At 30.0% G+C, this 12,870-nt stretch overlaps 1 pseudogene across 1 annotated transcript; it reads right to left on the bottom strand.

Annotated features, from left to right (window-relative positions):
• Positions 1-12,571: 12,571 nt before the first annotated feature.
• On the bottom strand, positions 12,572-12,660 carry BDBG_17987 (annotated as a pseudogene). The gene has a single exon. The product of its transcript is annotated as a tRNA-OTHER (tRNA).
• Positions 12,661-12,870: the final 210 nt, after the last annotated feature.

The following is a 12,870-nucleotide window of genomic DNA, read 5'->3' as shown; positions in this document are numbered from 1 at the left end:
CATCATCCATGGCGGCTCGTTTAGCTCCTCAAGAATCAAGCGTCAAGCCTAGGGTGGATCATCAGTTTTTTTGGCGTGTGCCACGCGGCGGGAGGATGACTACATTTTGAGCTAACTAACTTGTTCCGCACTGATGTTTTATTAGAGCTATGGAAATTCTGAAACCTCGACGTACAGAGGGCGCAGGCAGGAAAGAAAACCCCCTCATGGAAATGCACTAGCTGAAAATCTAGCGGAATGTTTTGCCCACTTTTGCATCAGAGTTCGAACCTTGTCAAACAGAAAGAGGCGGAAGCAACACGACATCCTTTGTGGCGCCCAGCCCATAGCCTCGAGTCCTCGCCGACCGATGTTGATGGGTGTCTCGCGCCCTGCGGACTTTTAATCTAGTCAATGGTCATTTGACGGCTTTGTGATCTAACGTCAAATAATTTATAGGCAGGGGAACGACGGTAAGTGTCGATATTTAATACTGTTTTCCATCTCTGCCGCTGTATACTCCGTACAGACTATGCCAGTTAGCTTTTTGCCCGCTCCAACTCCTCACTGACGCAAATTCCCAATCCTCCCCAATTCTAACACTATCATACCATCAGAGCTGTCAAACTTGATAACAGTAACTTATCACAAGTTTACTGCTCACCCAGAAGACAACACCCCCTGTCATTTTGAGCATTTATATGATGCCAAAATATCCCCACGAAAAAAGCCGGCATAACAGCTGACACCATCGATCTCAGTCTGGGCAGTGAAGCGCATCGGTAATCAGTATTGAGGCCTCAAGATGGAAGCTCCCCTGCTCGGCGCGCTCGCCCCCTTTCACAAGCTTGGACCAGTCAGGCCACGAGGACGCTTTTCCCTTTGAAGAACAGCAAGTTACCCCTATTGGTGGACCATCACACCGGGACCAACAGGGAAATCCAGCGCTTGGATAGCCAGGACTTGTCATGATTTCTTGATCATCAGCGCCAAGTGGGAACTCATATATTCTCCCGAATATATTCCAAGAGAGTTATGGGCTTTAACATTGCTCTTCCGTCTCATGCCCGCCAATTCTTTTTCTTCATAATATGTCTCAATGTACCGAGGAGGAGGGAATATAATAATGTTAATGATAAATAGGAGAAACAGTACCAGATAAGGCGTCGCATGCATGGTAAGGCAAGGCATGGATGGGTCGCACTGCATGATCCTGGAAGGGCATATTGGTTGTAGGCACCTCGTACTTCCGTGAAATGAGGTCCGCCTGGCGATACCCCTGACGGGGGAAGGTATAATAGTTGTTGATAATAATCATAATATCATCGTCATCCATCACTGCCACTGCTGGATATAAGCCTTATCAGAAGCTACAACAAGCGAACCCCCCAACTACTTATCCCGGGCTGCTACTGCAATGCAAAGCAGAATACAAAACAACCCCAAAGCGAGATGTAGAGTTTTAGCTCAGCCCGCGATTCTTTCTGGGAATCGTTTCATTGCAGGGTTTGACTTGCTACCGAGGTGGTTATCCCGATAGATACCCTGAGAGTCGTCATAATATATACACAAATCTATAAGTGAGTTATATATACTATATCCCCGGGTTGCTGAACATATTCGTAGGTAAACCACCAAACCGCGATTCACCCTTGGAATCCTTTGTCCAATGACGTCCATGACTCTCGCTCGCTACACCTTGTAGAGCCCTAACGGGGATACCAAAAAGATCCCCGATCCGCTGGAGTGGTTTGGCTTTTTTTAATGTGGATTTTGGATGCCCGCCCGGCACGGGGAGGAGAAGAAAGGATTGTCCACCTGGCAACCTGGGCTGGGTATGGTTTGGCCCGCCTATTTTACTATCCCCAAAATGGATATTTTTGCCTTGTTAAGATTCTGTCGTTTTTGATATAGCTGCCCATCCCACGCGTGAAAGAGGAGAGATTGAGGAGTGTGACAATGGAAACTTGGCATGAACCACTGCATGCAAGAAATACAAAAATCCTATTATTGCTTAGTTGTCAAGTACAAGATGGATTTTAATAATCACCATGTGTTGGATTGCCTCCCTTGCGGGCCAACTGCTTCCACCCACAACACTCACTGTGACCACTGATCCATGTGATCAGTGATTGCGTTAGTGTAGGCTACTGGGGCAAAAGAGCTCAGTCACCACCAGCGCACTGCTGGTAGAAGGGCTGATCAACCTGGGACTCTTAACACCTCCTCTCAGATCAGCTATCACAGAGTACTTCTCTCAGTGACTTCTCTCAGTGACTTCTCTCAGTGACTTCTCTTAGTGACTTCTCTCAGTGATCTTTCTTTTTGAACTTACTTCTAAAACTCATTCTTTCAAGAACTTACTTCTAGAACACACTTCTAGAATATCTTCTAGTACTATTTAAATGTTTAAGATATTTGTTTAAGATTTTTATTAAGTTCATTCTAGAATTGAACTTATGCATATTAATTATAATAAGACTTACATTAAATAGTTTTATAATCTATAAGCTTATACTAAACAGTCTTATAATCTGTAGACTACTGAGGTAAAAGATCTCAGTTATTATTAAAATACATCTTTTATATTAATAAAAACTGCAGTTAAGACCAGGTCTTCATGCTTTGCTACTTGAATATTATAAATAACTGAAAAAACAGTGTTAATTGCAGAACATTGTTTTCTACCTCTTATTTATTCATTAAATAGAAGAGAATCACTAATAGAGCTTATAAAAGATAATCTAGTAGCTATTATCTTTTCTAGAATTTTTCTCAAACAGTTCAACAGAGATGATATTACTCTATATAACTTAGAAATTGAAGCTTTTCTATTAAATTTTATAAGAATTACTTCAGTAGCTTCTCTTCAGCATTCAGAATAATAATCATTTTTTAAGAGATTGAAAAAGAGCTTAAAATATTCATTCTTCAAGTAGAAATATATATTTTAAATAATTAAGTAATTAATTGAATCAGGCCCTGCAGCAGTTTTAATTGAACTTAAGAATATTACTGACTCTAGTTCATCACATGTAAGCTCAGATTATTTTCAGTTATTTTCATTAATATATTCATGAAATGACATATTTTTCTCTTTTAAATATAATGAGTTTTGAAAGAGAATTCTTATAAAAGCTTAATACTTTTTCTTAAAAAAGTTTACTATATACAATTCATTCTGAAATTTATATTCTAAGATTGAAAGCTTTACTACACTTCTTATTTTAGTATAGTTAAAGACTTTAAAAACTTCTTTTTCTTATACTTCTTTAAGAAATTTGTTTCAGTAATCTGTTTTAACTCTTTTAATATCTGAAAAATATTCATTTTAAATAGCTTTGAACTCTTTATCAGATATTAAGTTATTCTTTCAATCTCTCTTAGTAGTGACTAATTACTTTCTTTTAGAAGTGATATTATCATTTTATCAAGATTTGAAATACTCAGAAGACTTTTTCTTTGAAATATTTTCTTTAATACTTGTTAGAAGAATAGATGTAATCAGCTTTACTCTATTCTTAAGTATTTTATTTAAGATATCTTGACTTTGATTTTAATAGAGCTTACTCTGCTTTTCAGATTTCAGCTGTTTTACTCTTTCTTTAACTGCTTTTTAATCAGCTTTTTCAAAGTTATACTGATTAGAGAGAAGAGAATTTTTACTTCTTTATTTTTTACTCAGTTTAATATCAAATTAAATAATCTTATAATCTGATTCTGAGGTTTCATTTGAATTAATAAATCAGTTTATAAGTCTTTTTTCAATTAGATTTTATAATATGAAAGTTAAATCTATAATAGATTTCTGTTTCATATCTTTTCTAAAGAATGTTTATTGATTAGACTTGTTAACTAAATCTATTAAATACTTAAAAGTTTATTCAATTAGTTTATCTGCTCTTACTACTCTTATGCATTCTAAGTTTTATCAGAGATAATATGCATTGAAGTCTTCTACAATTATAGAGTTTTTTAAGAAAGTTATATTCAAAAATTCTCTATGAATTATTCAGATATTGTTGTTTTCTTTCAATGACTTTTTATTATAGATATTTATAAGTTGAATAGTATTAAACTTATTCTCTTTATCTATAATATCACTCACTAGAATATCAGAGTCAGATATGATATGAAATCTTAGATTAAATTAATATCTTGATTTTTTTCTCTCATAGATTACTACTCTTGATTTTATCTCAGATTTTTCAGAAAGAAAGTAGTAATAGCTTAAATAAGAAATAATATACTTTTACTCAGTATCAAAGTTTAATTCTTGAAAAAGTACAAAGTCAACTTTTTATTCAAATACAATCTGAAGATAAGAATAAATGTAATTTAAGTTTCTATTCACATTATTTTAAATAAATATGATTTTTGAAGAGTTTTTAAACTTTTTTTATTATTTTTATTGTACATTCATATTAAAAGAGAGTGAAGATAGAGTAGAATTTAATCACTATTATCAGATAGTAGATTATAACTATTTTAAAAAGCAGGAATCTCAACTACTTACATTCTATCTAGTTTATTATCAGAGTTATTTCTCAATTCTCTAATCTTAACAGATGTTTGAGAATTCAAATTCTATTTATATTTAGCTGAAGAATTGAAGTTTGAAGATCTAGATAGTTAAAAGTTTCTTCTTTTTAAGCTTACAGTTATAGATTTACTAGCTTGACTTTTCTCTTCAGTTTTAGATTCACTTTAAGCTTTATCTTTTCTTCAGTTCTTCTGAGTTTTTGAAGTAAATACACATTCTTTTAAGCTAGATGAATGTTTTTCTTTGCAATTGAAGTACTTAAGCAGAGTATATTAACATATTTCATCTCTTTTGAAGTATGTTTCATATTTATACTCACTAGTTTTATGATCTCTAGCACAGAATGTGCATTTTAAGTCTCTGAAATAAGAGATTACAAAGTATTCATATCTTTGACAGTTTGAACACTGTGTTTGAGCTTTGAGATTCATTCTTGAGTCTTTGTATTCATAAACTCTTATTTGCAAATCTGCTACTCTTACTTCAGAGATTCTTGATTATTCAAGTATCTTTATATATACTAGAACAGAGGCATTTCTTCTACTCTGTTTGAACTTAACTGAATTAAGTTATACAGACTCTTTTCTCAGTTGAATAGAATTGTATTCTTCTAATTCATTTTTGAGAAGTAGCATTTCTTTCTCACAGTTAAAAATTTCAACTGAAATACTATAAAGAATGAATTTATCTCACTTTTCATCTCTCTCAGATAGAATTATTGTATTCAGTAGAGATTCTATTACTAATTTTCAGAGATTCTTATTCTGAATAAGAAATTCTGCACTGAATTCAGACATTGTAGTTAAAATATGAAATTTTCCAAGGAAGATAACTCAATTGAAGCTATAACTGATTTTTAAACTTCAATATCAGTTATTAACTGAGAAAAGAACTGCTGATTAATTTCATTTCTAATTCTGAAAATGAGATTTGAGTTTAGCTTGTTTTTTTACAAGATCTTCTGATTTAAGACTTTAAGAATAAGTCTTCTGTTTCTGAAGATTTGAAAGTTCTTCTCTTTTTACATTTTTTTTCTTCTTTTCTATAAACAGAGATCTGAGTAACATTCTTCTCAGTTTTCTCAGAATTTTGAGCAGGTTTTGAAATAGCAGATTTAGAGACAGCAGATTCTGCTACTTAAGTATATATTTTCTTCTAATTTGAAGAAGAAGATGAAGAAGTAGAAGATAAGAAAGAGTCAGTGACTGTACTAGAAGATTTCAATGTTTTTTAAATTGTGTTTAAAATTTCAAGTTTGAACTTGATCATCTCTTGTAGTTATCTAGTCTGAGTATGAAGAATTAACAGAACTTCTTCATTCTTCTCACTTAGACATAGACTGACCGTGTGACTGTGTCTGAGATCAGAACTAGATTTTTTAATAGTCTTATTATCAATTTAACTGATCTCATTACATAGTTTTAATATTAGATAGTAGTCTCATACTGTCTCAGTGAGACTTACTGTCTACTCTTATCACATTTTTCAAATGAGATCATGATTTTCACTTCTCAATTTAAATTACTTTTATTGCTTTAAATGACTTTAAATCTCATTTATTATTATTATTATTATTGTTATTATTCTTTCATTATACTTATATACAAGCGGAGCTTATGATGAGTTCTTGCATGATGTTAAATACAGGCTAAGTGTTAATTATACAGGAGAAAATACAGGTGTTAAGACCATGTCAAGATAACAAGAACATAGAAAATACAAAGAAGTGATAATTAAATACATGCGATAATAACATCTCATTTCAGAAACATAGAGCGATTTGTTGAAGCAATTTATACACCTCTGTATTTATTAGAAATCTGAGAAGTGTTATCAAAAAGCATTACTTTTTAAAAAATTAAAAATAGTCTAAAAAAACCTTAAAATGTCTAAAAATAGTAACTTTATATCAAGAATGAGACTAAATGAGATTAAATAAGATCAGTTTCTTATTTTTTTCAAGTCATGGTTTCATTTTAAGATCTTATATACAGTCACTTTACATGTTTTTTTAATAACTAGTCTCAGTGAAATTCATGTCAAGAAATCTATGAGATCAGATTAAATGAGATTAAATGTGAAATTTATAATCTCAGCAGCTAGTCTACTCAGACACTATTTTTCAAGAATTTTACTTACTTTTTCAAGTTTCTGTATTTCAAGAACTTGTTATTTCTCTATTTCTTCCTTCTTTCTTCTCTTTAGAATTTCAATCTCAGAAAGAGCATTTGAGAAAACATCTTTTTTCATATTAACTGAGTATACTCTTGAACTCATTTTACTCACTGAATGAAAAGTTGATCAGACTGTTTCAATTGAGAGATTTATCAGACTATTTTCAAATGAAAAGTTAATCAGACTGTTTCAATTGAGAGATTTATCAGTCTATTTTCAAATGAAAAGTTGATTAGACTGTTTCAATTGAGAGATTTATTAGTCTATTTTCAATTGAAAAGTTGATCAGACTGTTTCAAAAGAAGAATGAAAGACTTTTATATATAAAACACCTGATTTTTTTCACACTAGTTCAGTAACTAGATTAGATTTTTGAAGAGAATCTAATAAACTAAAATTGATTTGTAAGATAAATCAATAAAATCTTTACAAACTCTTTCTTAGAATATAGTGAGAAAAAGTATAATATCAATTAATAATAAATCAGATAATATAATAGTTTTTGAGAGAAAAACTGATAAAAAATAAGTTAATTTTTTACAGAGAAATTGATTAAAACTATTCAATTTTATTCTAAATCATTGAATTCTTCTCACACAACAAGTGTGTAACTCAAATCAGTTAATAAAGAGTGTAAAAGAGAATTAAGTATTAATAAAAGCTCTTCAGTCTAGACTGATCACCGGAACTATGAATTTCACATTTAGTCTTATTTAATTTGATCTCATACATTTCTTGATGTGAATCTCACTGAGACTAGTTATTAAAAAAACATGCAAAGTAACTATATATGAGATCTTAAAATGAAATCATGACTTGAAAAAAATGAGAAAGTGATCTTATTTAATCTCATTTAGTTTTATTCTTAGCATAAAGTTACTATTTTTAGACATTTTAAGGTTTTTTTTAGACTATTTTTAATTTTTTAAAAAGTAACACTTTTTGGTAACACTTAAATGAGATTTAAAGTCATTTAAAGCAATAAAAATAATTTAAATTGAGAAGTGAAAATCATAATCTCATTTGAAAAATGTGATAAGAGTAGATAGTAAGTTTCACTGAAACAGTATAAGACTACTATCTAATGTTAAAACTGTGTAATGAGATCAGTCAAATTGATAATAAGACTATTAAAAAATCTAGTTCTGGTCTCAGACACAGTTATATAATCAGTCTACTTCAGTCACTGAAAAAGTAATTCTTACTTAAAAGAATATGAAATTATGATAGAAAACAACTCTATTTTTAATTCTTTGTAAGAATATTGTGTAAAACCTAGAGAAAAACATCTTACTTTTTCAAGAGAAGTAAAAAACTAATTCTAAGATCTTTTTTTTGCATTAACTACTGCAGAAGAATAAGATAGAAACTGCTAAGATATGTACTACTATATACTCTCTATCAAGACTTTCTCTCTTCAAAGTCTTGATATTATAGAGAATATAAGTCTGTTTCTATATAATAATATAAATATTATCAGTGAGATATAGAGAAACTGATTATTTATATCTTAAAATAGAAGACTTTGTCAATAATTATATTAATATAGAGTTAATTTTTAAATTTAATGAAAATCTAGTGTTACTGTTCTTAATTTCTTACAGAATCTATTGAATATTGAGATATTAAAACTAGATTTAATATATCTCACTGTGCAGAGATTAAAGACTCAGTCAGATCTTAAGATATACTGATTTTATAGTTATTATATCTGCTGATTATGTATTAAATACAGTTACTGAGATATCTTTTTGTATTTTTCTGCTGAGAATGAGCTAGATTGAAAGAGGCAGTATAAGAGTAAGACTTGATATTGATGTCTTGATATATCAAAGATAGACAGAGTTTTCACAGAGAATGCACTTCAGATATATTCATTGATTATATACTTAATACTATTATCAAGGTATCTTTTTATATTTTTCTGCTGAAGGTGAGTCAGATTAAGAAGAGTAGTATGTGAGTGAGACTTAGTATTGATGTTTTGAAACATCAAAGACAGACAGGGTTTTCACAGAAGTTGCTTCTCAGATATCTTCATAATTACAGATCAGAAATCTTTCAAATTCAAGAAGATTGACATATATGACTAGATCTTCTCACCTTATAATTTGTATGGCAATTTGGCCCAGGGTTGTGGTGTGATAGGGGTGAACAGAGGATAATCTCACACAGGAGTTTTGAACAAATGTCTGGTTTATGTTTGGCTGGATAACTTCACCATCACACAGAGTATGCGGTCAGCGATGGGGTCAAAATGCTTGTATGATTAAGGGCTTTTCGATGAATAGACTGGCCGCTGAGATTATGAATTTCATGTTTGATTTCATTTGGTCTGGTCTCATACATTTCTTGGCGTGAATGCCGCTGGAACTAGTTATTAAAAAAACATGCAAAGTGACTATATATGAGATCTTAAAATGAAACCATGACTTGAAAAAAATGAGAAAGTGATTCTATTTGATCTTATTTAGTTTCATTCTCAGTATAAAGTTACTATTTTTAGACATTTTAAGGTTTTTTTTAGACTATTTTTAATTTTTTAAAAAGTAATGCTTTTTGATAATACTCAAATGAGATTTAAAGTTATTTAAAGCAATAAAAATAATTTAAATTGAGAAGTGAAAATCATGATTCTATTTGAAAAATGTGATAAGAGTAGACAGTAAGTCTCACTGAGACAGTATGAGACTACTATCTAATGTTAAAACTGTGTAATGAAATCAGTTAAATTGATAATAAAACTATCAAAAATTCTGGTTCTAATCTCAGACACGGTCACACGGTCAGTCTACTAGAGATCATAGAAGAAGATAATGAACTTAAATATGAGATTAAAGATATTCTTGATAAGAGACTTCACAGCTGCAGTTGATAATATCTTATAAAATGAGTTAGTTATAATTATCTGATCTGAACTCTGAGTTGTGTATTATCTGAGATCACAGCTCTTGACTGATGAGAACTACATATAATCAGAGAAGAGAGAGGCTAATGTATTAAGCTACACTTAATCATTATATAGACTATTTTATTACACTTCATAGATTTTATTAAGAGCTCTGATTCTCAGTCATTCTTAATCACTGATTCTCAGCTGAAAAACTTATGAAATTTCTATTCTTTCACTCTGAAGCTTCACTGTGTATGTTATCATATATGTGTATAAATATTCACTTTAATTGCTGATTCTCGCACTTTCTCTTTCTTTTCTTCTTTAATATTTTTCACTTTATTATATAAGATCTATAAATATCATACCAATCTATTCAGTGTAGACCTCTTATATAAAGAAATTCATTAGAGTGAATATATCTGTAATATTGAATTTAAGAGATATAAAAAGTTTCTTGATATTCATAGACACTATAACTTTATACATAATAAAACTCATAGCAATTTCCTCTAGAAAAATTAGTGTTTAAAGAGAAGATGAAAAAGAAAAAACTTACACTCTTAACACTGTTAAGAAAAGAAGTAATTCTCAGATATAAATGTATAATTATCTCATTATAAATATTGAAAATAAATATAATAATCAGTGTTTATGACTGAGCTTTAGATAGCTGCGTTATATACAGTCTTTATATAATAAATTGTTCTAGAGATTAGTAAAAAGAGTAGAAGTATATACACTGAGAAATAAGATTTATCAAGTCTATATAATATCTTCTTAAAACAAGAAGAGTTAAAAGTAGCAGAAGTAGTAGAGATAGCAGAGATAAGAGTAGTAACAGTAGAGATAGAAGTAATAACAGTAGAAGCAGCAGAAGCAGAAGCAGAAGTAACAGAAGTTAAAGAATTAGATACAGAGATAAGTGTAGAAGATTGAGAAGAAGTAGTAGAGAGAGAAATAGTAACAGAAGAGATAAAGAGAAATGTAAAAGACTTAGTTATATATAATATGAATAATTTCTTTAGTATCACATTCTTCAAGTTCTTGATTAATAAATTAATATTGAGATATTCACTATTACTAGTAAATATAAATCTGATAATATATAAAAATTCTATATAAATAAAAATAACAAATTAGCATCTGCACTCATATAAAAAATCATGTCAGAAAAACATAATTAGATGTCTGCTAAGCAAGATTTAAGAGTGTATAAGAAGATAAAGAAGATATATTATTTATAATAATATATTTTAATAATTATTAGAAAAACAAGTTCTGATTATATTTTATAACATATTTCACTTACTACTAATTAGACTGGCCGCCGGGACCATGAATTTCACATTTGGTCTCATTTGGTCTGGTCTCATACATTTCTTGGTGTGAATCCCGCTGGGACTGGCTATCAAAAAAACATGTAAAGTGACTATATATCAGATCTTAAAATGGAACCATGACTTGAAAAAAATAAGAAAGTGGTCTCATTTGGTCCCATTTAGTCCCATTCTTAGCATAAAGTTACTATTTTTAGACATTTTAAGGTTTTTTTTAGACTATTTTTAATTTTTTAAAAAGTAACACTTTTTGGTAATGCTCAAATGAGATTTAAAGTCATTTAAAGCAATAAAAATAATTTAAATTGAGAAGTGGAAATCATGGTCCCATTTGGAAAATGTGACAAGAGTAGACAGTAAGTCTCACTGGGATGATATGAGACTACTATCTAATGTTAAAACCGTGTAATAGGATCAGTCAAATTGGTAATGAAACTATCAAAAAATCTGGTCCTGGTCCCAGACACGGTCACACGGTCAGTCTACTACTAATGAACTGCTCAGTATAAGCACTATAATAATACTTATTATAAGAACAGAGAGTTATTATCAGAAACATGTATAATGTAATAAATAAATAGATTGAAAAGAGCTTGATAAAGAGAAAACAGAAATCTTGTATAAGATAATAATATTCAATAATAATAATAACAGAGATAATATTATTATTATTCTTTAATTATAGATATATATAGTCAGAGGCTATGATATCTATCTGAGAACTTTTAATTCTCAGAGTTTTTCTAATATTTATAAAGTCAACTATTATACATTTATTAACTTCAGATATGTAAAATCAGAAAATTCCAGCTCAGAATATAAAAACTTTTTACAAATTACAGTATTTTAACACCTTCTGATACTTTTAAAATCATTTAGAAATATCATGATAAAGAAAGAAGCATAAAGTCTTAAAAATAGATATATTAAATAAGTAGATAGAAAAGAATAGAAAAGAAAAAGTAACTACAGAATAAAATCTCTACACTTTACATCTTAAGCTATATACATATTTTAATACTCTATATAACTGACTGCTATCTCTGTTCTCTCAGATCTGCTTCAGAGATTATCATTTTCTTTAAAAAGCTGCTACTCAGCTAGCTTCTGTAACTAGCTTACTTATAAGTAAGATTCTTACTAAGAATAATATCAGAGCTATTTAATTCTTGTTAAGTTTCTAATCTTTCAGCTATTAATCTCAGTATTTTAATCTATTAATTAACTATCACAGTCTTACTTATACTAATTATCTATTAAAAGTGTTTAGATTTTATCTTATCTAAATTCTTACTAAATCTGAGATATTTTAATCAGATAGTTTTTAAATTTCAATTCTTTAGAAGTAAGTATTTAATTATTATTATTATTATTATTCTTTCATTATACTCATATGCAAGCGGAGCTTATGATGAGTCCTTGCGTGATGTTAAATACAGATTAAGTGTTGATTATACAGGAGGAAATACAGGTGTTGAGACCACACCAAGATAACAAGAACATAGGAAAATACAAAGGAGTGACAATTAGATACATGCGATAATAACTTCCCAGCCCAGGAACATAGAGTGATTCATTGAAGCGATTTGTACACCTCTGTATTTATTAGAAACCTGAGGTGCTTGAGTTTCAGATTTAATGTATCCCCTGCGGGTTTCGAACCCATGCGCCTTGGTTTCCCACGCCAAGGCGCTACCAGGTGGCCGCATTAACCATTCGGCCACTGAGGCGTAAGTATTTAAAGTGAGAGAGATAAAATCTGATCAGTTAAACTTAATAATAATTCACTATTCTGTAAATACTCTAAATCTTAATTACTTTAATACTAATCTAACTTGAAGTATCTGAGAGACTGTTAATTCTAAGATTAGTAAGAATTAGTGTCTGAGAACTTCTAAGATAAATATCTTAAGCTTGATAATAATTCACTATAGTGTATC

The sequence above is a fragment of the Blastomyces gilchristii genome (assembly GCF_000003855.2).
Source record: "Blastomyces gilchristii SLH14081 genomic scaffold supercont1.39, whole genome shotgun sequence".
Taxonomy (NCBI): domain Eukaryota; kingdom Fungi; phylum Ascomycota; class Eurotiomycetes; order Onygenales; family Ajellomycetaceae; genus Blastomyces; species Blastomyces gilchristii.
This window is presented reverse-complemented; position numbering and strand designations above follow the sequence as displayed.